A 27,872-nucleotide genomic window follows, 5' to 3' on the forward strand; every position below is an offset into this window, starting at 1 on the left:
AGATTTAGTTTTACGGCGGACAACCTACCAGGGTCTCTACATGGAGACTTCGGCGTCGTATTGCCAGAATACAGTTACAATATCTTAACCATTGTGCATTCCCTCTCCGTAAATTCATTCCAGGAAAACTGTGCCGCTGTTTGAACGACTGTGGGACTAACACTTGGCGCCTGAACAGCCATATCGAGCAGAAGATTAAGGAGTAAAACTTATCATTAGGATAATCAGTGACGCGACTGGGCAAGAAGCTCTTTCTACTATTTTACTGAAATTATTTAAAGAAACATAAATGCAGATGTCGCCGTCGTGTTTGGGACGCGGTGGCCTGAGATGTGTTTGTGTGGTTGCTGAGAGTGCTGCGCCGGGACGCAGGAACCTGTTCTGCAGCCGATAGTATCGCCAGTTAGCCGCCACTCTCACCAGAAGCACACTTTCTGCGGATTCCTCAGCAAGTCCGCTTCGCGCCTTCTTGCCGTTCTGGTCAGTCTGCTCGCAATCTTCACGAGTGCTCCTTGACCGCGGGTGTGTGTGGAGGGGTGAGGTAATGAAACACTGAGACTTCAGTTTCTTCCGGTGTATACGATGTTCAGAAAACTTATGGGAATGCAGCCCGATGACGCCGATATTTCGACTGGAGCACACCCCGCCATTTTCAAGGCATAACTGCAGCAAGTAAGCGATGTGCAAGGTTTTAAATTCCGATGCACACCACTTACTTACTGCAGTTACGCCTTGAAAATGGTGGGATGTGGTCCTGTCGAAATTTCGGCGGCTGTCAACGACGTCATCCAGAAGTGAAATACTGTTTATAGTATGCCAGTGTAGCAATTACCTGTTATTAGTTGGCAAGATGAAAATTAAAGTAACAGTAAAACTATTAAATATTCACGACACACCATCAGTTGCACACACACGTGACTCTTTTGACCGACTACAGACAACCTAGTTATGAAACGTCTATGTCTACACAGAAAGTTTGATTTTTGATGTTTATACTTGGTCTGCAGCATTAGTCATTTAGTAAATTACTTATTAAGTGTATAAATCGATTGCGATAACATGGATAATATAAAAAATGATTAGAAATGTTCGTATGGCGTTACTGGCCGGGAGACCGCATCTGGGGTTGTTCGGTCGCCTATTACAACTGCTTTTATTGCCAATTCGGCGACTTGCGTGTCGATGATGATGAAATGATGATAAGGACAACATAACACCCAGTGCCCCATCGGAAAAGAATCTCCAACTCGGCCGGGAACTGAACCCAGGCCCCTGCATGGCAGTCAGCCGCGATGACTGTGATATCGTCCAGAGATCACGGTGCCATACCAAAGTCGGCACGCGAATCCATACCACAGACATTAGCGAGGGCTCGCTGCAATCTGCAACAACCAATGGGAAGCACTCCAGAAGACACGCCCTCTCTCTAAGTGTAGCAGCTCCCTAGCGCTGAGGCCTGTATACTCTTGAGGTGACAGAAGTCACAGGACAGCGATTACTTATATACAGATGGCGGTAGTGTCGCGTACACAAAGTATAAAAGGGCAATGCAGTGGCAGAGCTGTTATTTGTACTCAGATCATTCATGTGAAAAGGTTTCCGACGTGATTATGGCCGCACGACGGGAATTCACAGACTTTGAACGCGGAATGGTAGTTGGAGCTAAATGCATGGGTTAATTCATTTCGGAAACAGTTGCGTAGAGCTGTCAGTGCTAACAGATAAATAACACTGCGTGAAAAAAACTACAGCCGCGAGGTTAGAGGCGCCATGTCACGGATCGCGCGGCTTCTCCCGCCGGAGGTTCGAGTACTCCCTCGGGCATTGGTGTGTGTGTGTTGTTCTTAGCATAAGTTAGTTTAAGTAGTGTGTAAGTCTAGGGACTGATGAAATGGTTCAAATGCCTCTGAGCACTATGCGACTTAACATCTGAGGTCATCAGTCGCCTAGAACTTAGAACTGATTAAAACTAACTAACCTAAGGACATCACACACATCCATGCCCGAGGCAGGATTCGAACCTGCGACCGTAGCGGTCGCTCGGCTCCAGACTGTAGCGCCTAGAACCGCACGGCCACCCCGACCGGCGGGAGTGATGACCTCAGCAGTTTGGTCCCTTAGGAATTCACACACAGTTGAAAATTTTTTTGAAATAACCACATAAATCAATGTGGAACGTGTGACGAACGTAGCGGTTGACACAGTGCGGCGAAATTTGGCGTTTACGGACTATGGCAGCGGCCAGCCGACACGAATGCCTTTTTAAAAGCGCGGCATCACCTGCAGATCCTCTCCTGGAATCGTGACAATATCGGTTGAACCCTAGACGACTGGAAAAACATGGCCTGCTCTGATGAGTCCCGATTTTCAGTTGGTAAGAGCTGATGGTAGGGTTCGAGTGAGGCGCAGATCTCACGAGGCCATGGACCCAATAAGTCAACAAGGCACTGTGCAAGCTGGTGATCGCTCAATAGTGGTGTGGCCTGTGTTTACATTGAGTGGACTGGGTTCTCTGGTCCAACGGAACTGACCATTGATTGTAAATGGTTATATGAAGCTACATGGAGATTATTTGCAGCCATTGGTGGACTTCATGTTCCCAAAGATGTCACCGGGGCACAATTGTTCGGGATTAGTTTGAAGAACGTTCTGGACCATTCGAGAGAATGAAAAATTTGGAAATTAATGGTAAGTTCTATGGGACCAAACTGCTGAGGTCATCGGTCCCTAGACTTACACACTACTTAATGTAACTTAAACTAACTTACGCTACAGACAACACACACAACCATGCCCAAGGGAGGACTCGAACCTCCGGCGGGGGGAGCCGCGCGAACTGTGGCAAGGCGCCTGAGACCACGCGGCTATCCCGCGCGGCAGTCGATAAATCTGATCTGCGTTAATGAGTAGTAACCGTTGAACCAATAATGGATAGTACACTACTGGGAGATTACACACATACGTACGTACATATGTTCAAAGCCCTCACAGCAAATGTTGGAAGTCCCCTCCACCAGCATAGATGTAAAACTGTATTCCTTCACCATGTACCGCGAGATTCTGTGAAGTGTATCGTTGTCAGTGTGGCTTATTTAGTGTGTAATGGCCTCCCGGAGTTCTGCAGTTGACCGTGGTCTGACCTTGTACTGCTACGGTCGCAGGTTCGAGTCCTGCCTCGGGCATGGATGTGTGCGATGTCCTTAGGTTAGTTAGGTTTAAGTAGTTCGACGTCTAGGGAACTGGAGGACCTCAGATGTTAAGTCCCATAGTGCTTAGAGCCATCTGAACCTTTTTTTTTTTTTGATCTTGTACATTCGGCTTTTAAGATAACCAACAATAAAAAAATCCGATTGGGGGAGGGGTGGAGTGTTAGGTCGGGCGATCGATGGGGCCACAAGTTTTGTAAGATTATTCGCTCACAAAATAAAATGGTTACAAGTTGCATGTATCTGCTGTTTTGTGTGTTGATGTAACCTGACAGATGGAATCATGCATAATCTGTAAATCAAGTTATGGAGATAAAGTCTGGACGTTGAAACAATCGACAGTAACACATTCTTTTCTCATGATCTGTTTCTTGCAATGCTTGCATCATGTTTTATGTGTACCACTGTCACTGTTTTAGTACACCAGTTGTTTCCATCTTCCTTACAATCGATAAAATTGTTACCTTTATTGGATCACGTGTACACTGAAACCTCTCCGGAATGCACGTTGTGTTGTAATCAATGAGTCTGTCCTCCAATATGTTTTCACATGAAAAACACGCTCTCGAAGTGTGTATTGCATGTTTCTGCCAGTGAGAAACTGCGAACGAATCACTAACTAGCTCTTTATTGTCACGCGGCCTAAACTACACACTCAGGACTTCACAAATCGCGACCGACGAGACGATGACGAACTAACACGAGACGAACAAGCGTGGCATTATACCTTGCAAAGGACTTCACGAGTAGAAATAACAATCAACTGCCAACAAAGGACGGTTCTTCTGATTCTCCCAGAGCAACTGTGATCATTAAAACACCTTTCCCTTTTCTACGAGCTTTCGAAGGGAATTTATGATCCATTGAAGTAGTTTAAGCTTATGTGATTGTCCTGTAATTTCCCCTTACTGTGTTATAGCTAGAGATCCCTTATCAGTTTGCAAGGTCAAAGGCAGCGGAATGGGAGCATAGGTGGAAACCTCTACTTTCAGGCGACATAACAATCGAGAAAACTGCTTTCCACTCATTTCCATTTTAATCCAGGCGAAAAGTTGGTAATTGCCTCCAATATGGTGAGTGTGAGCCAAAAATCTTCGTGATTAAACGTAATGGGACAGGTAGTTGTTCAGCAGTGTGGGGTGGCGCAGCGATATGAATGTCGTCCAAACGAGCATATTGGCCACTTTATCACTTCATAATCACCGTAGTCGGTCGAAGTCGATCGCGAATAAATTAATTCTGTGACCCAGGTGCTTTCTCACGTTTCTTTATCAACGTACAGCTTTGGTCACGCCTTACGTAACATCTGACGAACTAGTAAAACTTTTGTTGAATTCATCGTCGAAAGGGCTGTTGCTCCAATGCTGATGTACCGTTTCTGATTCAAATCTGTACTGTTTTTCCGAAGTTAATATCGGAGACTTTCACGATTTTTTTTTCTAAACCGTCTCAAGCACAGTCAGCAGCTTCGCCTTACAGTTTCTCTGTGTTTGTACGTAACTTGTTCATCCATGTTGGTAAACAGAGTCTCTCATCAATGCAGACAGATTATTTGTTCAAAATAAGCGTTCGGTAAAGCCGTCACATGTTGAAATAACAACTTCCATACGACATGAGATTGCTGCGTATGATCTTACAATAAATATTAGCTACCACATCCAGTAGCTTTATTATGGACTTTACTGTTCAGAGTAAATACTGTGTTGATGACCACCTTCATCCAAGAACTCGCTCATCCAGCCACCTCCAGTATAACAACATGTGATCTGAACAATGGTGCAATTTAATCTTTTGTGTTATACGCTAAGCGTTGCTCAAGATGAAAAAAAGATTCCAGGGCCAACAAGACAGTAAAATTCGAAAATTTGGATCTATAGTGTGACATACTAACTCTGAACCAACGAGCCGCTAGACGTTGCGTTCTACAAGTGCTTATGTCATGGTCTGTAATTATTGGAACTGACTGTGAAGGACTGATTGAGATGGTGCAGCGATTAAGACACGGAAGTCGCATTCGGGAGGACCGTGGTTTAAATGCTGGTCCTTCCATCGACATAACTTTATCAGTTCAAATGGCTCTGAGCACTATGGGACTTAACAGCTATGGTCATCAGTCCCCTAGAACTTAAAACTACTTAAACCTAACTAACCTAAGGACATCACACAACACCCAGTCATCACGAGGCAGAGAAAATCCCTGACCCCGCCGGGAATCGAACCCGGGAACCCGGGCGTGGGAAGCGAGAACGCTTCCGCACGACCACGAGCTGCGGACTAACTTTATCAGTATTTGGCCAGTTACGCGTTTAGTTTCGAATCACCATACTGTACGTCATTGTCTAGGAACCAATTTATCGTTAGCGTCTGTGAACTAGTATTGTGTGACACAGTTGGCAGTGATCCGTCCGTCGACTGGAACACTTTTAATGCTAATCGAGAAAAATCTGTTATTCACAGGTGCCATTGCATTACGAACATAGTACGCTGAAGAAAGAAGACAGGCCCTACCTCAACTTTCCCAATGTCTCACGAACATACGAAATTCTCATTTTACAATGAAAAAAGTTGATCCTTACTCATTTGACAAGTTTCTTGAACTGTAAAACTGATATTCTCGATAGTATTGTGGTTGAACAGTGATTTCCGTTTTCTTACGTGCAACGTTAATTGCATAGGTTATAGCGGTTTCCAGTGAGTGTTACTATCGCAAAAAGTTGCACGCAAGTGCAAACGGTCAGACTGGTAGCAGCGCGCAGGTTAATTTGTGTGCGAGTAGCCCGACCTTGGTCTGCCGGTGGGTTTACCGCCGACGCCCAAAGCGGTCGTTACAGCTCGCATCCTCCCCGCGCTACGCCGAGCGCGCAACTGCGCCGCTTCCCAACACTGCCAGTTACAAGTGAGGGCTATAAGAGATGTTTACTGAATTTTGGTCACAATATTGTACCCGTGTTTTTATTCGGTAGGCATCCCAACTATACTAATCGACGTCAGGTTATTACGCTCGAAACGTCTAACATGGGAATCAATCTTCAAACGATAGTATCTCGATGGAAAAGAAATTTTTAATAACAACGGACGTTATACATTTCTGCCAACTTCACGCCTACTTAATCATTCTCAGGTACACTCGTGGCTCATACTAAAATAATGTGAATGGGCTACTTCCGTTTTATGAGTGTAGTGGTCAGGTAGTGTATCGGTGTCTCGCTGATAACTGTATTTTTGTGGATGAGTATATGAGGTATGTGGTGTAACATGTTATAGTACATAGATTACTTACCTTGAATAACGGCCTTAGCTTAACGTCCCCATCTGGCGGACAAACCCCTCACAGTATCTCATGCGCCAACGTATTCCGTTTATATTAATACATAACTGGCATCTGCGTACTAATCATTGTCAACACTCTCAAAACAGGCAAGTGTGTCTTGCATAATGGAAACGGACAACCAACTTCTATGGAGTATCTTTCGGTGTTTCGTACACCGAACGCTTCACCTCCTTCCCCTCTCATCCCCCGCCGCCCCCCCCTTTTTCCAAAGAAAGGGAAATCCATATAAGTGCAGCCGAGAGAACTTAGTGACCTCGTTACTGGCCCACGCCACCCAATCCAACAATTGGACAAATATTCTCTGACATTAACGGCGAAGGTGGTGGGGCCCCGTAATAGTGGAACTGTAATCATTGCCTGAGCGCTAGTTCGATAATACTTTACGAAGAAAGATTCGGTTATTTCCTCCTCCCAGCGTGTTACGCAGAAGATACGACCCAATCAACAGTTCACTCATTTATGGGAAATATCTGTTGCTGCTGGGACACACGATTAGCCTAAGTCGTCGGCACAGGGGACGAGTTAGCTAATGTTGACGTGGTGCTCTGTGAGCTTTGTCACTTCATTTGCTGATATTTCACGTTGAGGAGCAAATTCTTCAGGTGAAACACAAAATAAGTTCTGTGATATTTCGGCAATGTAGAGCAGAGCCAATACGAAACAACGCTCCCCATGTCCTAGGCAGACGCCGTACTACATTTGTCGTGCTCAGTACAAGCTCATATTCGGTGGATTTATGTTGTACGTTACACCGTATGAATATATGTTGTTTCTAAGCACCAGCATATTGAATGTCTCGAGAACGGATCGTTGTAGGCACAATTTGTTGTAATAAAATGACGGGAAGCGTCATGTTGGTGGTTAAAAAATTTTAATTATTTTCGCGTTATAATTTGTGTGTTAGGAGAGTGAGCTGTTTTAAGGCAACGACCCACTGAAAATTCGTGAAAACTTGTCATTCTTATTAGGATTTGTTATTGTTAACTGTCAATAATACACTCCTGGAAATTGAAATAAGAACACCGTGAATTCATTGTCCCAGGAAGGGGAAACTTTATTGACACATTCCTGGGGTCAGATACATCACATGATCACACTGACAGAACCACAGGCACATAGACACAGGCAACAGAGCATGCACAATGTCGGCACTAGTACAGTGTATATTCACCTTTCGCAGCAATGCAGGCTGCTATTCTCCCATGGAGACGATCGTAGAGATGCTGGATGTAGTCCTGTGGAACGGCTTGCCATGCCATTTCCACCTGGCGCCTCAGTTGGACCAGCATTCGTGCTGGACGTGCAGACCGCGTGAGACGACGCTTCATCCAGTCCCAAACATGCTCAATGGGGGATAGATCCGGAGATCTTGCTGGCCAGGATAGTTGACTTACACCTTCTAGAGCACGTTGGGTGGCACAGGATACATGCGGACGTGCATTGTCCTGTTGGAACAGCAAGTTCCCTTGCCGGTCTAGGAATGGTAGAACGATGGGTTTGATGACGGTTTGGATGTACCGTGCACTATTCAGTATCCCCTCGACGATCATCAGTGGTGTACGGCCAGTGTAGGAGATCGCTCCCCACCATGATGCCGGGTGTTGGCCCTGTGTGCCTCGGTCGTATGCAGTCCTGATTGTGGCACTCACCTGCACGGCGCCAAACACGCATACGACCATCATTGGCACCAAGGCAGAAGCGACTCTCATCGCTGAAGACGACACGTCTCCATTCGTCCCTCCATTCACGCCTGTCGCGACACCACTGGAGGCGGGCTGCACGATGTTGGGGCGTGAGCGGAAGACGGCCTAACGGTGTGCGGGACCGTAGCCCAGCTTCATGGAGACGGTTGCGAATGGTCCTCGCCGATTCCCCAGGAGCAACAGTGTCCCTAATTTGCTGGGAAGTGGCGGTGCGGTCCCCTACGGCACTGCGTAGGATCCTACGGTCTTGGCGTGCATCCGTGCGTCGCTGCGGTCCGGTCCCAGGTCGACGGGCACGTGCACCTTCCGCCGACCACTGGCGACAACATCGATGTAATGTGGAGACCTCACGCCCCACGTATTGAGCAATTCAGTGGTACGTCCACCCAGCCTCCCGCATGCCCACTATACGCCCTCGCTCAAAGTCCGTCAACTGCACATACGGTTCACGTCCACGCTGTCGCGGCATGCTACCAGTGTTAAAGACTGCGATGGAGCTCCGTATGCCACGGCAAACTGGCTGACACTGACGGCGGCGGTGCACAAATGCTGCGCAGCTAGCGCCATTCGACGGCCAACACCGCGGTTCCTGGTGTGTCCGCTGTGCCGTGCGTGTGATCATTGCTTGTACAGCCCTCTCACAGTGTCCGGAGCAAGTATGGTGGGTCTGACACACCGGTGTCAATGTGTTCTTTTTTCCGTTTCCAGGAGTGTAATTCGGCGATTGAAGACTTTAGAAGACTGTAACATAACGTAAGAGTTTCAGCAATGGAGCGTCACGTTGGTTACTGAAGATGGATCAAAGGTTCGCTTCTTCATGTGTACAAATTTTCTTTTTCATCTTCGGGTTTTCTAAAAGGTTGTGGAATTTTCTTATGAAATTAATAGAAACAATTTCTGTAATATTTGATGTTATATAAATACAAGTGCGCTCTATTTCTGGAGTGAGGTTGTTCGAAGTGGTGAACTTTTATAAGGTGATATCCGTATTGAATAGCATATGGTCAAGAAAAGAAATGCACGCTTTAATAGAGCTAACGTAGGAATTGTATGCGCATCCATTTTTATGAACAAACTGTATGGTTTGCTGATATCTGCCACTGGAGAACGGTGAGAGAACAGCAGCTAGTGCCGTGTGCCGGCGGCCGTCATGTTGGGTATCTCGTCTGCGTGCACGTCAACGTTAGCTGCCTCGTCCAGTGTGCCGATGGCTTTACGATTTTTTAGCTCCCAGACATGGCTGTTGTGATTGCTGAATATCCTTTCCTTTACGAAGGCAGCCTCGTCAGTAAACGGAACACACCCATCACGATTAGGTCGGTCCAACCATTGGCGTCGGAGGAACTTGGTTCCTTGTCTGAGGATCGTTTGCTGGTGTTGTACTTCAATATAACACATCATCCTCTAACAGAATAGTTCGCATTCTGCGTGGTCTACGAGTGTCTCATCAGTCTGGTCTAAGGGATTCTGATTCAAGAAGAAGGCTGTCAAGACTTTGAAACGTGATATGATTTGGTTGCCGCCTCCCTGGGAGTCATTCCGTATTCAGGCGCCTTGCTGCTCGACTGTCGCATCGTTCCTTCCCCGTTCACATATACACAACATAAAAATGATTATCCAGGGACGACGCCACCGTTAGCAGTAATGATACCATACCCTTCCTGCCAGTAAGATGTTACTGTGTTGAAAATCCAATTCCAGTGTCCACGTTGTGCATACGACGCAGTCAAAACAGCTGTGACGTTGGCCTAAGGGAACTCCAGCGTCTACATTTACATCTACGTGATTGCTCTGCTAGTCACAATAAAGTGGCTGGCAGAGGGTTCAGTGAACCACCTTCAACCTGTGTCTCTATCGTTCCACTCTCGAACGGCCGTCGGAAAAACGAGCACTTAATTTTTTTTGCGAGCCCTGATTTCTCTTATTTTATCCTGATGATCATTTCTCCCTATGTAGGTGGGTGCCAACAGAATATTTTCGCAATCGGAAGAGAAAACTAGTGATTGAAATTTCATAAGAAGATCCCGTCGCAACGAAAAACGCCTTTGTTTTAATGTTTTTCACTCCAATTCACGTATCATGCCTGTCGCACTATCTCCCCTATTTCGCGATAATACAAAACGAGCTGCCCTTCTTTGAACTTTTTCGGTGTCATCCGTCAATCCCACCTGATATGGATCCTACGCCGCACAGCAATACTCCAGTATAGGGCGGACAAGCGTGGTGCTAGCAGTCTCTTTACTAGACTTGGTGCACCTTCTAAGTGTTCTGCCAGTGAATCGCAGTCTTTGGTTTGCTCTACCCACAACATTATCTATGTGACCGTTCCAATTTAGGTTATTTGTAATTATAATCCGTAAGTATTTAGTTGAATTTACAGCCTTCAGATTTGTGTGACTTTTCGCGTAATCGAAATTTAGCGGATTTCTTTTAGTATTCATGTGAATAACTTCACAATTTTCTTTATTCAACGTCAGTTTCCACTTTTCGCACCATACATATATCTTATCTAAATCATTTTGCAATTTGTTTTGGTCATCTGATGACTTTACAAGACGGTAAATGACAGCATCATCTGCAAACAAACTAGTAGGGCTACTCAAATTGTTCCCTATGTCGTTAATATAGATCAGGAACAATAGAGAGCCTATAACACTTCCTTGGAGAACGCCGGATGTTACTTCTGTTTTATTCCATGACTTTCCTTCTATTACTACGCGCTGTGACGTTTCTGACAAATCACGAATCCAGTCTCACAACTGAGGCGATATTCCGTAGGCACGCAGTTTGGTTAGAAGACGCTTGTGAGGAACGATGTCGAAAGCCTTCTGGAAACCTAAAAAAATGGAATCAGTTTGACATCTCCTATCGATAGCACTCATTACTTCATGAGTAATGACGTCAAACTATTTTGTGTCGCATAGTAAAAGTGTTTCCTTTTATCTACTCTAATACCTCTACAGATACGTACACGTAGTTTTTTAGAGTCTGTATGTGCTCTGTAGTTAGTGAATAGTTAATAGTCTTATAACACTCTGTCGTTTTGCACCTGAAGTTACTTTTATGGCTGAGCATTTCTGTCCGGCAAGAATGACATATTGTATTGTACACTCCTGGAAATTGAAATAAGAACACCGTGAATTCATTGTCCCAGGAAGGGGAAACTTTATTGACACATTCCTGGGGTCAGATACATCACATGATCACACTGACAGAACCACAGGCACATAGACACAGGCAACAGAGCATGCACAATGTCGGCACTAGTATAGTGTATATCCACCTTTCGCAGCAATGCAGGCTGCTATTCTCCCATGGAGACGATCGTAGAGATGCTGGATGTAGTCCTGTGGAACGGCTTGCCATGCCATTTCCACCTGGCGCCTCAGTTGGACCAGCGTTCGTGCTGGACGTGCAGACCGCGTGAGACGACGCTTCATCCAGTCCCAAACATGCTCAATGGGGGACAGATCCGGAGATCTTGCTGGCCAGGGTAGTTGACTTACACCTTCTAGAGCACGTTGGGTGGCACGGGATACATACGGACGTGCATTGTCCTGTTGGAACAGCAAGCTCCCTTGCCGGTCTAGGAATGGTAGAACGATGGGTTCGATGACGGTTTGGATGTACCGCGCACTATTCAGTGTCCCCTCGACGATCACCAGTGGTGTATGGCCAGTGTAGGAGATTGCTCTCCACACCATGATGCCGGGTGTTGGCCCTGTGTGCCTCGGTCGTATGCAGTCCTGATTGTGGCGCTCACCTGCACGGTGCCAAACACGCATACGACCATCATTGGCACCAAGGCAGAAGCGACTCTCATCGCTGAAGACGACACGTCTCCATTCGTCCCTCCATTCACGCCTGTCGCGACACCACTGGAGGCGGGCTGCACGATGTTGGGGCGTGAGCGGAAGACGGCCTAACGGTGTGCGGGACCGTAGCCCAGCTTCATGGAGACGGTTGCGAATGGTCCTCGCCGATACCCCAGGAGCAACAGTGTCCCTAATTTGCTGGGAAGTGCCGGTGCGGTCCCCTACGGCACTGCGTAGGATCCTACCGTCTTGGCGTGCATCCGTGCGTCGCTGCGGTCCGGTCCCAGGTCGACGGGCACGTGCGCCTTCCGCCGACCACTGGCGACAACATCGATGTACTGTGGAGACCTCACGCCCCACGTGTTGAGCAATTCGGCGGTACGTCCACCCGGCCTCCCGCATGCCCACTATACGCCCTCGCTCAAAGTCCGTCAACTGCACATACGGTTCACGTCCACGCTGTCGCGGCATGCTACCAGTGTTAAAGACTGCGATGGAGCTCCGTATGCCACGGCAAACTGGCTGACACTGACGGCGGCGGTGCACAAATGCTACGCAGCTAGCGCCATTCGACGGCCAACACCGCGGTTCCTGGTGTGTCCGCTGTGCCGTGCGTGTGATCATTGCTTGTACAGCCCTCTCGCAGTGTCCGGAGCAAGTATGGTGGGTCTGACACACCGGTGTCAATGTGTTCTTTTTTCCATTTCCAGGAGTGTATTTGCTAGAAACTCATCAGTGCAATCACAAAGCTGGTATGATATTCCGTACCCATGTATTTTGTTCATTGGGCGAAGTGCGGAACTGTATCAAACGGTTTCCGGAAGCCAAACAACACAGCATAAATCTTCTAGTTCCCGTGAACAAACGAAGCGAGCTGGCTGTTACATGATATTTGTTAGCGAAATACTCGCTGGTTCCTTCTTCGTGTCTGACAGTGTGCTGGATGTGTTTGCAGACGCAGCTAGATATTCGAAATAGTGCTCCATCAGTTATCAGATTAGCATCAGCATCCATCTTTTCCAGATAGTCTCCGATCCTGATTTAGGTTTTCCTTGATTTCCCTAAATCACTTAAGGCAAATGCGGGGGACGGCCGATTTCCTTCCCCAACCTTCCGTAATCCGAGCTTGTGCTCCGTCTCTAACGACCTTGATCTCGACGGGACACGGGACATTAAAAACTAATCTTCCTTTGTTTTTTTTTTTTTCATCCTTGCCGACCGATCTGACATCCCTAGAGTCCCTCGCACTGAGCTGATGAAGGCTGAGAACCAGTGTGCAAGGACCTTCGCCCTCTGTGGCGTGCATGTGGTTATAGCCTCCCTGTTGCAGTCGTGGTGGTGGAATAACTGTGCATCCATAAGAAGATTGCGTGACGTCCACGGGAGAACTATTTTCACAACCAACTCTTCATTCTCGCGAAGTTGTCTGGTTTTAAATAAGGCTGCACAATAAAAGCTAGGTGCATAGCATTTCATAGTGCCACTGCGTCTGAAGTAATACTACTAACGGCCGTCATTTCCTGTCCGACCCCCACCCGCCTGGAGTAAACACTGGTGCAACGAACGTCAAATCGTCAGAGCTTTTCGTCAGCTCTTGTGCACACACTCTTAGTGCAATATTCTTTGACAGCTGTGAAAAACGTGACTTTACTCGCTCTCAATTTTGATATTGTTGTTGAATGAGGCATGCCTGCCTTTCATTCTTTAGGATCTTCCTGGGGAAAGAGAATATTTGTGACAATCGTATCACTCGCTCCTATCGTTGGGAGAATGAGCATTATTGATGGTCTCAGTACAGAGTACTCTGTGAGAAACGCCAAGTTTAAGCTTGCAAAGAGAAACCAGACATACTGAGCCTCCCTTCATGTACTGTCTGTAGTCCCGTATCAGCTGGTACTCAGGTCACTATCACCATATGTCGACGTTTTCGAATGTCCTGCTGCACTTTAACCATTACAGCTAAAATGCTACTTGCTTTCAATACCGGTGAACGTTGAAACGGTTGCTTCAATTAATAGCAGAATGCCTCTATAGCATGGTCTCTAAAGGCGCGATAGCGCGGTGATCGTCTGACAAGGAAACACTTTAGTAAGGCTCGTTTGAAAGTGTTGTGTTAACAATTATGACAGGGAAAATATTAGATGCTAATAACTCACCACGTGCATCAAGAGGGCGACAGAAAATGAGTGTCCGGTAGGTGCAGAGATCAACCTTCTAAGTGTTTATATGTATCACACTTTTAAAAAAAATGAACATCATCGACATTCAACAAATGTCCGAAACAAACCATTATCTTACGCCATGAGAATTTAATGAAAACTGGCGCGCCACAGTGACCACAAAGGTTCGCACCTTCAGTATCGAAGGCGAACTTTTTGGGAGTTTCAAATCACGCAGGACGTTCAGCTAGGCATCCAGTCTTAAAGAATGCTTATAGAATCGTATTGATGTAACGAGGTGATGAGAACTGATGGAATGTGATGGCATGCAACCAAATTCAAAACAGCTTATTGTGAAACTGGCTATCCTTTAAGGCGTAGCTGCACATAGTGTGATAATATGTTTTAGAGGCATGGACGTAAATATTCCCTACTGCTCTTGCAAGATGACGCACACGAGGAAGAATCGTAGGGGGCAGAGTAGCTCCAACTTCTCTCAGCACAAAAATAACTTTCCAGCCAATTTACCATCCAGATTGTCATATACGAATGCGTTAAAGCATTGATGTCAGTTGATCGTGATACAACTTCCTTGGTACCTCTAATTTCCAGGGTTCCTTTCATATACATTTCCTCTTCAAATCCCGATTGGTCGGAGTTGAAAACAAATTCCTTACTGCACGAAGGGGTAAGATTGTTTATCTCATCTACAAATTTTTGGGCCGATTCCTCAGTTTTCTGTGCATCGTCAAGTTCGCGCTTTGAAATTTAGATATCTTACGTCTTCCAGTTCTGTATGACTGCTTGAAGTATGCAACCATCCACTGCTTCCCTTGAAATCACTGTAATCTGTTTAGCGTGCAATTCGAGGTGCATAACGTAGGAGGGAAGTATCATGCACTTCCTGTAAACTGTGTCGAGTATCCTTGAAAGGCGCAAACACCAGTTTTTGTAACAAGTACACCTTGCCCTCCCTTAAATATCCGTAGTTTTTCTTATGCACTACACTGTCATATAGCTACGGACTTATTCGAAAACTGTTCATATTTTTTTTTTTTTTTTACTGTGCTGCGGTTGATCTTCCATGTACGTAATTATGTTTAGTACCCACTCCGTGAACAACGATTGGTCTTTGGTAAGTTTCACTGGAGACGGGATTTATGGCTTCCCGTCTGACAAGGATGATGAACTACGTGGCTCAACACCTGTTTCATTATCGCTTTCACTTATTAATCACGTATCGTCATCATTCTACTCCTCATGCACATTGTCCGCTCAGTCGAGCGTATACGACACCACACATTCCACTGACTCATCTTGCAGGAACGCTAAAATTTCATCTGCCACTTCTTTCTCACTATGCGGCATTCTTTGGGCTTCTTTCGGACGAAATGTCAACTCCGGCTACTGTTGTTGTAGATACAATGCAATGTTTGTTTCGTTTTTCGTTGCCACTGATCTGCTTTGTATCAACACCACTAGCACTGTAGCGAGTTATCGTCGACGAAGCAGCTCAAATACGCTACGTAGCCTCATGCTGTGGTCACCATTGGATACCTCCAGCCCCGCCCCTTGTTGCCATTAGCAGCCAATATTGTGGTTGCGTGTCAGAAAATATATGGGACGTCGAATGCCGTAAACATCATTGGTCTTTTGCTACTCAAGGGAACGAAAGTCTGACAGATCACACAATGGAAGGGACAAAGAAGCAAGCTAAGGATTATACGATCTGTCTATGAAGCTCTCTTTAGGAACAGCGAGAAAGAAGAAGGAAATGAGACACCCTAAAAACTCATATGAAAATGGTTCACAACGCTCAGGTTCTAACAAACAATTTAGCTACTCTACATCTTGGACCCACAAATTTTACTCTTCCTGCCAGTGATTTGTGTAGTCACTGAAACAACACGACCTTAGCAGAATTTTTGAAGTGTCTTTTTATAGTCTTCCCTATCACCGTGTTATACGTTTAGGTCTTTGTATGCAGGAGGAAAATGAACTCCACCGACAAAATTTCTGATGTTGTTGTGAGATATTTTCTGAGTATTTCGGTATAAGAGACACGTGATCTTTGGCAGCTCGTTGCGTACACTGATCAGCCAGAACATTATGACCACCTTTCGCACGGATAACAGCGGCGCCGCGTCGTGTCATGGAATCACTGAGGCTTTGATAGGTCGCTGGAGGAAGATGGCATCACATCTGCACACACACAAGCCACCTAATTCCCGTAAATTCCGGGGAGGGGACGATGAGCTCTGACGCCACGTTCAATGACATCCCTGATGTGTTCGATCAGGTTCACATCTGGCGAGTTGGGGGACCAGCGCATCAATTGGAACTCGCCACCGTGTTCCTCGAACCACTCCATCACACTACTAGTCTTGTGACAAACGCACATTATCTTGTTGAAAAATGCCACTGCCGTCGGGAAACATAATCGTCATGAAGAGGCGTACGTAGTCTGTAACCAGTGTACGATACTCCTTGGCTGTCATGGTGCCTTACAAGAGACACTAGATCCGTAGATGCCCACGTGAATTTTCTCCAGAGCATAACGGAGCCGCCGCCAGCTTGTCTCTGTCCCGCAGTATGGGGGTCAAGGAGCTGTTATCCTGGAAGACGGCGGATTGGCGCCCTCCCATCGGCATGATGGAGTATCGGGATTCATCAAACCATGTAACCCTCTGCCACTGCGCCAACGACCAGTGCCGATGGGCACGTGCCGATTTCAGTCGTAGTTGTCGATGTGGTGGTGTTAACATCGGCACATGCATGGGTCGTCGGCTGCGGTGGCCCATAGTTACGAGTGTTCGGTGCGTTGTGTGTTCAGACACACTTGTACTCTGACCAGCATTAAAGACCGATGATAGTCCCTGCAGAGTTCGCCGCCTGTACTGTGTTACCAGTCTGCCCAGCCTACGACGTCTATAATGAAGAGTGGCCGCCCGACCCCACGACTCCTGGACGTAGCGTCGCTTTGGTTTCGCTACATGTTAAAGACGCTAAAACACCACTCCCCGAACACTCGACAACTCGTACAGTTTCCGAAAAGTTCCTGCCGAGCCTCCAGGCCATCACAATCTGCTCTCGGTCAAACTCAGACAGATCGCGCCCCTTCCCCATTCTTCACACGGACAGCGCTCTCACTGATACTACTACATTCACTGTGTGTGTGTGTCTGACTGGCAAGTCATTCCTCGTCCGATGACGCAGCTATCGCCAGGACAGGTTTATATCGACAGCAGGTCGGTAGTCATTATGATTTAATCGGTTTATTGCCCCAGTCATCTTCGTTTCTGTGAGAATACCTTCATAACAGCGGAAAAGCGTAACACGAAACAGTTTATCGTAGGTGCCCGTGTACAGGTGCAGAAGTACTGTGATGTGGTTACTGTTGCTGCGGAAACAGCTCGGCATGGCGTTGCACTGCCCTTGCATTGCATTCAGTGAACCTATGTGCGATGGTCATATCGGCCAACTCTTCATCAGTAACCCTGTCCATACTGTTACGAATACAGTTAACAGACAACTAACGGTGACGGAAAAACACCCCACAGGCAGAAAGGCAGACTCGAGCAGTGCTGGATGCAAAGGCGTAGGCAAAGAGTAAGGTGGATGTTAGTGTTGGTTGGGTGATTTCGGGGAAGGGACCAAACAGCGAGGTCACCGGTCCCATAGGATTAGGGAAGGATGGGGAAGGAAGTCGGCCGTGCCCTTTCAAAGGAATCAGCCCTGAATTTGCCTGAAGCGATTTAGGGAAATCATGGAAAACCTAAATCAGGATAGCCGGACGCGGGTTTGAACCGTCGTCCTCCCAAATGCGAGTCCAGTGTGCTAACTACTGCGCCACCTCGCTCGGTGTTATTATTTTTCTCACGTCGCGAGTGAGTGGAGCGATTTGTTTCCACACAGCTGGTACCGTCGACATTTGCGCTGTTATTCATACATTTTCAATGCACTACAGACGCAAAGGCTAATGAGGATAAGAAATCAAACCAAATGGAATTACTCTGTAACGATCCACTGCAGATATACTCAGAAAGCACCCGTGAACAATGTGCTAAATTTTGTCGTTGGAGCTCACTTTCACCGTGTATAGGCGGCAGGAAGGCAACGGAATATCACTCCACGACTGTTGGGCATTCACGAATATGCTTTACATTACTCGTGCAATAAATACTCGTTATTTGACTTCGTGGGGGAGAAAACTGTAATAACTTGATTAGGACGTATGTTAGGGTATCGAGGTTGATTTATATGAGAACTCGGTGGAAGTCGATGATTCGCGTACATGAACAGCATCGCGCTAGATTTCGTGTCTCGCCGAATGGTTAGCATAACAACTGCCGTTGCGTAAACTGCCAATTAAAACCCCGCGCGGCCGCGCGGGGTAGCCGAGCTCCCTGAGGCGCCTTGTCACGGCCCGCGCGGCTCTCCCCCCGTCGGAGGTTCGAGTCCTCCTAGGGCATGGCTTTGTGTCTTGTCTTTAGATTAAGTCGTGCGTAAGGGACCTTAAGACTTTACCACAAGTTTCAAAAAAAAAAAAAAACAAAAAAAAAAAACGCTCGTTTACAGCAGTCGTCTCTGCTGTGGTATACGCGCTCAATTTCATACTAAAACGTTTAATCAGACAATAAAATCTCTACTTGAAAAATATCTAAGTAGAGGGATACGATTTTCTGTGCCTTATTCTCTTCTCGTCCTCAATAAAGAAAGACTTCAACCATTCCTGTAGTGGAGAAGCGCTGCCGCTCGAGTTTTCAGCCCGGTGAAGCAGGGACTCAGGAAAGCTATCTGTTAGAGCCTGTTTTGTCAAATGGCTGGTTATGATTTCGGTGTCTTCTTTTGCCCGAGAAATTATTTACATTTCCTGTAGATTTTAGTTTTTCATTATTTGGCGATTTTAACTCCAAAAACTTGCCGTTCAGCTTTGTACAGCGGGTCACGGTTTACAGCTATTGGTTTACATAATAGCTATAGAAAACCGGTCAACATTTACAGTAACTAGAGACACTGTTTAGCTGTTTATGTTCTCGTTAGTATTGGCGAGAGAGTGAGATAACTGGTTGTTGTTGTTGTTGTTGGCGAGAGAGTGAGATAACTGGTTGTTGTTGTTGTTGTTGTATTACCTGTAATTGCTGGTAGAGGGTGCGTAGATGTTTAACTGTATTTGAGAGCCTCTATCATTGCAAAAACTGAAACGAGTGAAAAAATACGAAAATGAAGCAAAAACATTTCATTGAACAGGACGAGATACAGACGAATGTGTGGTTGATAGCTGCCACTGGCTTCAGAATGAACTGTTGTCCTAATTAGTTCGTATGTATTTGAAATGTAAAGTTTCAGATGAAGTCTAAATATAATTGGGTTAAAATTTCACCACGACGCGTCTGGCTCTCACACTATTCTTCCATCACTCACCATTTATAGCAAAGAGTCGATTTCGTCTTAATTTTTGTATCGGTGTACGCTGCTATCGAGTGTTGATTCTAGTATGTTGAATAAATACCTATTTTTCCTATTCGTACGTTTCATGGCGATATACAAGCAACTATGGCTGATCGAAGGTGGTGTCAGATGTCTTTCGCTTCATTTCACGTCTAGTGCTGATGTAGCAATCGTCTGCATAGGGGATAACGAAGTATACACATTCCTTGCTACTTCAGATACTTAATTGTAAGACATGGCTTTTGAAACAGTACAATGATACATTTACGCAAGTAATACTTTCACATTTCTTATTGGACTTCTATCTTCGTATATACTTCACGAAACATTTTAAGTAACTGTTGACATAACAGAAGAGCTGGCTACTAAAATGACGTTATGTGTCTCCTACTGATGAAGGTTAAGCGTTCCCGTTCTGTTCGCTTCAAAATCAGCTGGGGAATTGTGTAGTTTGTGGCCTGTTGAAGAATCCGTTCCAGAAATCGGCTGAAGTAATTTAGAGAATCCACGAAAAAATTCTGTCAGTGGGGATTTAAGCCTTGCTCCTTCCGAATACCAACCTATGTTTTAACGAAGACCGGTCGTTGTGGCCGAGCGGTTCCAGGAGCTTCAGTCTGGAACCGCGCGTCCGCTCCGGTCGCAGGTTCGAATCCTGCCTCGGGCATGGATGTGTGTGATGTCCTTAGGTTAGTTAGGTTTAAGTAGTTCTAAGTTCTAGGGCACTGATGACCTCAGCTGTTAAGTCTCATAGTGCTCAGAGCCATTTTGAACCGACTTTTTCTTGTGCCTCTTGTTACCACTGTGACTGTCTTTGCCCTAGCTATTAATAGCATTACGTCCATAGTGAAAAGTACTGTCTAGTGTTCTTTGTTTATGGATGACGTCTCTGTGTATTGCTCTTCTTCAAGCCTCGCAACGACAACGCATCGCCGGCCGGAGTGGCCGAGCGGTTCTAGGCGTTACAGTCTGGAACCGCGCGACCGCTACGGTCGCAGCTTCGAATCCTGCCTCGGGCATGGATGTGTGTGATGTCCGTAGGTTAGTTAGGTTTAAGTCGTTCTAAGTTCTAGGGGACTGATGACCTTAGAAGTTAAGTCCCATAGTGCTCAGAGCATTTGAATCATTTTTGACAACGCGTCAGTTGCAACTCACTTTTAGTCGTTTAGATGAATGGCCGCTGAAGAGTAGTTTTAAGCTTTCGACCGAGAAGTCCGTGTGTGTTCTTTTCCAACGTTCTCGTTCGATTTTAACCTTTCCTGAGTTGAGGATGAGGGACACAGTCCTTACTTTTAAAGACACAGTGAGATTTCTGGGCCTCATATTTGACTCTAAACTTCCGTGATTACCACATCTTAAGGACCTGAATCAACGGTCACTTAAGGCTTTAAGTATTTTAAAACGTCTTAGCTACAGTACATGGGGAGCAGACAGGACTTGTCTGCTTCAGTTTTACAGGGCACTTTTAAATATGTTGGTCGTGGTGCACCATGAAGGGATTCGTTTGGCCACTGGGGAATTCAGAACAAGCCCCATACCAAGCCCCTGTGCAGAGGCTGGTGAACCGCAACTTCATGTAAGGCGACGACTAATTACAGTGGACCAGGCGTATAAAACAATGGCCACACCATACACACCATTTCGTTGCTCAGCTTCCACTAGCACGGCTTTTTCATAACCGTCAACAAGCAACGTGGCCCTATGGGATTCGCGCACCGGATTGCCTTTTCGAGATGGATAATATCGCTGGTCGAGGTTACAGACGATTTCCACCTTGGCTCCTCCAGAGACCCAGACTTATTTTAGATTTGACTAATGTTAAGAAAGATAGTACTGCAGATTTTACAGTCCAATCTCAGATTTTTCACATTTTAGATGCGCATCACGGTTTCACAGTCATTTACATTGATGGCTCCAAACAAGGGAATTCCCTTGACTCTTCTGTAGTGTTTCCTAATCATGTGATGGCTCTCGATCTTCCACCATAATCGAGTCCATCAACATGAGGTGGCAAATATGAGGTAGCCAAGGAGGTGGAATCGTGGTTTCTACTATGCCAAGGCTGCTTAGTAGCTACAACAGGAAAACACAATTAATTAGCAGGAGTACAAAATAAGAAAGTATTTATTACTTAACTTTGCTGTAATCCATGATCAGTTGGTTGACAATTATAGAAGACGCGACTAGACTAAGCGTCTGTAGAATGACGTAATTCACAAGTCACAAATCTTGTAGTGACGAATTAATCTCTCGTAGTCTTGAATGTCGAATCCGGTAAATTTGAAGACTAACACGAAACGGAGCTACAAAGACTTGATGGCAGCAATGACTGAGCTTCAGACAATGACTATCATCGGCGCTGGCTGACCACTGAGCGCGGCTAATTACTGCAGACTGGCACAACTGCACTAGTCTCCTGCTGCACACGAAATGGCCTAGCGGCGCCTCGCGGCGAGCATAAGTACTGCGACTGGCTGTGTACTCTTCGGCTAACACAGCCGTTCTTCTGTTCCGTTTCTCGAGAGAATCCCATCCGGCGGATCGATCTCTCAGGCGGCGATGTGCTCGTATGACTGACGACATTACATCATGTTACCAAGATTCGCCTGCCTGACGAATATACAGTTTTCGCAGCGGAGCTCCACACGATCGTGAAGGCACTGGAGCAGATGCTTCGTATCCGGGGCAATAGGTTTCTCATCTGCTCCGATTCCCTTAGTGGCTTACAATCGCCGCAGAATCTGTACCCAGCTGAGGAGTTGGTCCAGCTGATATATGACCAACTGTACTTGCTCCAGCGGCGGGGTAAGCAGGCGTCATTCTGCTGTGTGCCAGGTCATGTCGGAATATGGGACAATGAACAGGCCGATCGGGCTGCCAAGGAGGCCTGCAGAGAGCAGGATGTGGTCCAGTGTCCTATTCCCTTGCAGTCTGTCATTTCTGCACTCCACAGGAAGTGCATGCAGTTGTGGGAGAAAGAATGGCTGGCGGTGACGGACAATAAGCTGCGGTTGGTGAAGTCAACAACTCGGCCGTGGCGTTCCTCCTGCCAGTTGCTCAGGCGGGATGAAGTGAGCCTCTCGCGTCTTCGCATTGGGTACTGTCCTCACACACATAGCTTTCTATTACGGCCGGAGGATCCCCCTTTTTGTGATGTGCTTATATCTATCCGCCACATTTTAACGGAATGCATTTTATACCGTGATGCAAGGGCAGAAGCAAAAATTGGTGGGGATCTGCCTTCTATTTTAGCTGATGATGAGAGAAGTGTATCTAGGGTTTTAAACTTTTGCGATTTGTCTGGACTATCGCCTAAACTTTTAGGCTCGAACTTTTAGTGTGTTGCAGAATGGCTGCCTCCTCCCTTTTGTCCTTGCAGTCAGTCAGCCACATCCATCTGCTGTATTGTTTTAGCTCCTTCTACCACTTTCTTCCTGTGCCGTTCATGTTTTACTACTGACTGATGCTTCGGTGTGGTTACGCACACAGTTTTCTAACCTTTGTTACCTGTGTTTTAAGTTCTGTTTTATCTTCCTGTTCTGGCTATTTTCCTGACGCCGGTCTCAATCTGTTTTTGCGCGGGCGCTAAAGACCTTACCGTCGTGCGCCTATACAAACCTCTCCATCCTCCATCCATCCATCATCCATGAGCATAGTATGTCTCTCATTGCATTAACACTCTGTACTGCCCATAAGCAGTTGAATTTTGTTCCTTTACGACTCTCGATTTTCTGCTGAACATGTCAGTCGGTGCGTTTGCACGAGATAAATGTATGGAACGTTAAACTACAGTCATTTAAGTGCAAAAAATATCAGTATCGTGTTTGTGTGATGTCAGACTGGTTATGTCACCGAGACGCACGCGCCACCTGAAAAATGATCAAAAGTAGTCGGACGAGCGGCTCTAGGCGCTTCAGTCTGAAAACGCGCGACCGCTCCGGTCGCAGGTTCGAATCCTGCCTCGGGCATGGATGTGTGTGATGTCCTTAGATTAGTTAGGTTTAAGTAGTTCTAAGTTCTAGGGCACTGATGACCTCAGCTGTTAAGTCCCATAGTGCTCAGAGCCATTTTGAACCGAATTTTTCTTGTGCCTATTGTTACTATGATTGACGAGCTTTCATTCAGTTTCATTGACAACAAAGTCCGCCCGTGGTAGCCGAGTGGTCAGCGCGACGGACTATCATATCTACCGGCCCGGGTTCGATTGCCGGCTGGGTCGGAGATTTTCTCCACTCAGAGACTGGGTGTTGTGTTGTCCTTATCATCGTCATTTCATCCCCATTGACACGCAAGTCGCCAAAGTGGCGTCAACTCGAAAGACGTGCACCAGGTGAACGGTCTACCCGACGAGAGGCCCTAGCCACACGGCATTTTCATTTCCATTCGCAACAAAGCTCGTTGTAGTGGAGCTCAGTCGGTGGATAATACTATATGTCTTGTCCAGGGTAGTTACGGACTTACAGGATACTAAATATGTCTGTGATTCCTGTGGATAACTTACTGCAACTAGACTAGCAACTAAAACTGTTGTTGTGTAGGTAGAGGTTGTCCTTCTTGTGGACTGCCAAAATATCACTCATAACCTCATCAGTGATCTCACTGAATTCTACCTCGAAAGTGTGAAGCAATGTCATCCATTATATGTGACCTCACACCGTATTACAACACATTATTTGTTCATGCTTTATCGCCGGCCGCGGTGGTCTCGCGGTTCTAGGCGCGCAGTCCGGAACCGTGCGACTGCTACGGTCGCAGGTTCGAATCCTGCCTCGGGCATGGATGTGTGTGATGTCCTTAGGTTAGTTAGGTTTAAGTAGTTCTAAGTTCTAGGGGACTAATGATCACAGCAGTTGAGTCCCATAGTGCTCAGAGCCATTTGAACCATTTTTTCATGCTTTATCTATCAGTAAGCTAATCAACTAATACAGAAATTGTAATCTTACGGCTGTGTCCGTGTGGACAAGAACACCTAAATCTATATGTTACAACATAATTATTATGGTGTACCTGGAAAGAACATCATCTGAGCACTTCTGGTTCTAATGACCTCAGTGACGACAAGACGTTAAACTCGAGCCTGCCTTGTTTCCTTTGCCTGATGATCTACCATTTTCTGACCAATACATTTCGTGTACCAAAAGCTTTTCTGGTATTCCTGTCAATTCAGAAACACTATTTGGAGAACAGTTCTTTAGAGCTGAAGCACGATCTAGTTCATTATGAGGGGTGCTCTCAGACTCAGTTACTGCGATTGCACTATGTTACAAAGCCAAAAATAGTGTGAGAAAAAATGTGTGCTCTTCGATAAATGCATACGAGCTGTTACTTCAATGCTGTCACTGGGTAAAAGAAAGTACAATCTAGAAGTATCATGAGAATTACGTCCTGACTATGAATATGACTTGGATAAATGATGTAGTATTGTTCTGTGATCTTGTCGGCCACTTGTGGTCGAAGTTCAGTGAAGATTTAGAGGCCAACAGCGCCGCTAGGTGCACGTCATGTCAGAAAGACGCACGCTTCCACGAAAGTCCACTTTTACGAGTCTGCCGTCCGCCTCCGCAAAGCCTGATATCCATCGGAAGAGTGACGTTTACGTAAGGGCTTTATGTAACCTTAAACTCACCCACTCCTTAATTTACGTCATGCCCAATGGAGCCGTCGTAAATTGGAACTACGAATAAATTTTATTCAAAAAAATGGCTCTGAGCACTATGGGACTTAACAGCTGAGGTCATCAGTCCCTTAAAACTTAGAACTACTTAAACCTAACTAACCTAAGGACATCACACACATCCATGCCCGGGGCAGGATTCGAACCTGCGACCGTAGCGGTCGCGCGGTTCCAGACTGTAGCGCCTAGAACTGCTCGGCCACTCCGGCCGGCAAATTTTATTCCTTTGTATCACTTAATTTACCAAGATTTGTTTTCATAAACCTCGGCGAAATGCTGCAAGCATTTTACGTGCCGGTTTCATTAATAATTAGAATATACTTATCATTCCGAGGCTGACAATAGGGAAATTCGATATGGAAAATGTACCGATGTCATAAAACGTGATTACTGGCAGTAGGGTGCCCTCTGTAATTTACATGTCTCTCCTTAATAACTCGGTGACAGTTTTTAATGGATTAATGTGTCCAGGGTGCGTGCAGATGTGCAGAGGATTCGAGGAATTAGGAAACGCTTCGGCCTAGCAGGTCAGCGATGGGTGTACGGGACCGCAGCCTAACTAGTGTAAGATTCTGAGACGTGAGGTCGGGTACGAACCTACAGGGGGCGGCAATGTCCTCTCACAAGGACTGCTGGTGTTTAAGGTCCGGCCTTGGGCTGTACGGCGCTGCGTGCTGCAGTCGAGACCGACTTTTCAATGTTTTTCTGACTTCTTTAGAAGACTAGTATCTGCCACTTGTAGAAAGAACAAGCCACCGGAAATAAACTCTAGCCTCGTAGTAATCCTCTCTGAGCTTCTTGAACCTTGTTGCGACGCTATGGACGTTGGCGGGAGAACGTGTAGTTGGCGTAAAGAAGTTTGACATTACATCACAGCGTTGAAATGAATCCTTTTTTGTAGTAGGGGAGAGTTTCATGTTGTCATTGCAGGCCGGAAAAGACGTGCTATTTTTGGTGGGATTCTCTATTGTAAGGAATCCTCGTGGTTGGACTGCAGTGGTTTGTAATTCTTTCATTGGTGACTGAACCCGTTTTGGCGGCAAGAAATACGCAGGGCATAAGTGAGCGTCGCATGAGAAGAACTGGCCGGTAGGACACGATGCGGCCGACCTCACAGAAGCTCTTGCTGGTAGGACACCAAAATTTCCAGATCGACTTGGCGTAGCAGCGTGGTAGAGGTAGCCTCATCTTGGAGTCCTGCTCCGGTACTGACGATTCCATCTTCGCGAAGGGGTCTGCACATCTACACAGTGAAGTTCGGTGCATCAGTCTTACTTGCGGTGAGTATAATTGTCAGCACCTGCAGAGTAGTTAAACTGATTTCGAACTTGTGGAATCCAGAACGATCGCCTGTCTCATCTCCTTTGCACTGGTAATGAATATGTGGTCTTCTGGATTTTAGTCGCCAACTTCCAGTCACTGTTCCGATCGAGCATTACGGGATTTAATAGTGGTCTGTTATCACTAAACATTGGGAGAAAGTGAATTCTTAGGAGGGAAAGAAGTAATAACTGCACAGGAGTGGCACTGCTTTCCTTTTAATCTTTATATAAATTTGGGCAGAGCTGATTTTCAGAGGTATCGATTATTCATTTATATGTTGATCTCATAAATGTGAATATTGAGCTTAATCGTAGTTTCTGTTCGATCCTTTCACAGTCATTAAGTTTTATGCTTCCAGTGTATATCCTGGAAGACATTAGCAATCAGATCAAAATAATCACCAACATATTACTCCAGTCATAAAGCGTTAATCAGAGTGAAACGTTTGTTTTGCGAATTCCCCACTTTAAGAGCCAAGCCTAGGGACGTAATTTTCGTATTATCCATTTAACTTTGCGCAAAAGCATTTAGAGATTATTTGTTAATTAGATGGCCTGCCCACAATTAGTTGTGGAGAGTTGAAGGAAATTCATTTAATTCTCGCTATTGCCTCTTCCTGTTAAAAATCAAAGTACACTTCAGGACTTTATAGCTTAAAAATTAAGAGTAATAGCACAAGATGTATTTGGCGAGCGCAGCACCTCATTACGGGCGCCAGAGCCCGTACCTGATCCATAAAAGGCGATGGAACCGACTGCCAGCAGATCGGGAGCAGTTTATTGTAGTAATATCAAGTCAGCCAGGAGCAGCCCTCTGCCCACCCTAACTACAGCAAAAACAATCGAAGGCACTGGGTGTCACGATGCAGTCCTGTTTCTCATTACGTGTCAACGTCTTTGAGAATGGGTGATTTCCAGTATCATTAATGATCCGTGATGTCCCAAAATAAAGTGTAGTGTCACGTTACGTTGCGACTTTGCCTTTGTGAAGAATGGGGTCGTTTTTGCAGTAACCACACATTTGTGGAGGCAGATTGGTGCGATATCGTGTAGCACTACGCTTGCTGAATGGTATGAGAAATCCATAAAATACAAGATATAGACCTAGATCTCTGAATTGAGGAACGAGGGTTGGAGAAAATCCTAAATAGACTTCTGTGGTTGGAAATAAGCACATATGTTTGTGATTCACTGCGTGGAGGTTCTTCTTGTAT

At 46.0% G+C, this 27,872-nt stretch overlaps 1 protein-coding gene across 1 annotated transcript in view; it reads left to right on the forward strand.

Moving 5' to 3' along the window:
• The window catches only part of LOC124722744 (ras GTPase-activating protein raskol), a 696,613-nt gene that overhangs the window by 55,932 nt on the left and 612,809 nt on the right, over positions 1–27,872 (forward strand). The gene's annotated exons all lie outside the window — the stretch shown is intronic.

Source organism: Schistocerca piceifrons, chromosome X, assembly GCF_021461385.2.
Source record: "Schistocerca piceifrons isolate TAMUIC-IGC-003096 chromosome X, iqSchPice1.1, whole genome shotgun sequence".
NCBI lineage: Eukaryota > Metazoa > Arthropoda > Insecta > Orthoptera > Acrididae > Schistocerca > Schistocerca piceifrons.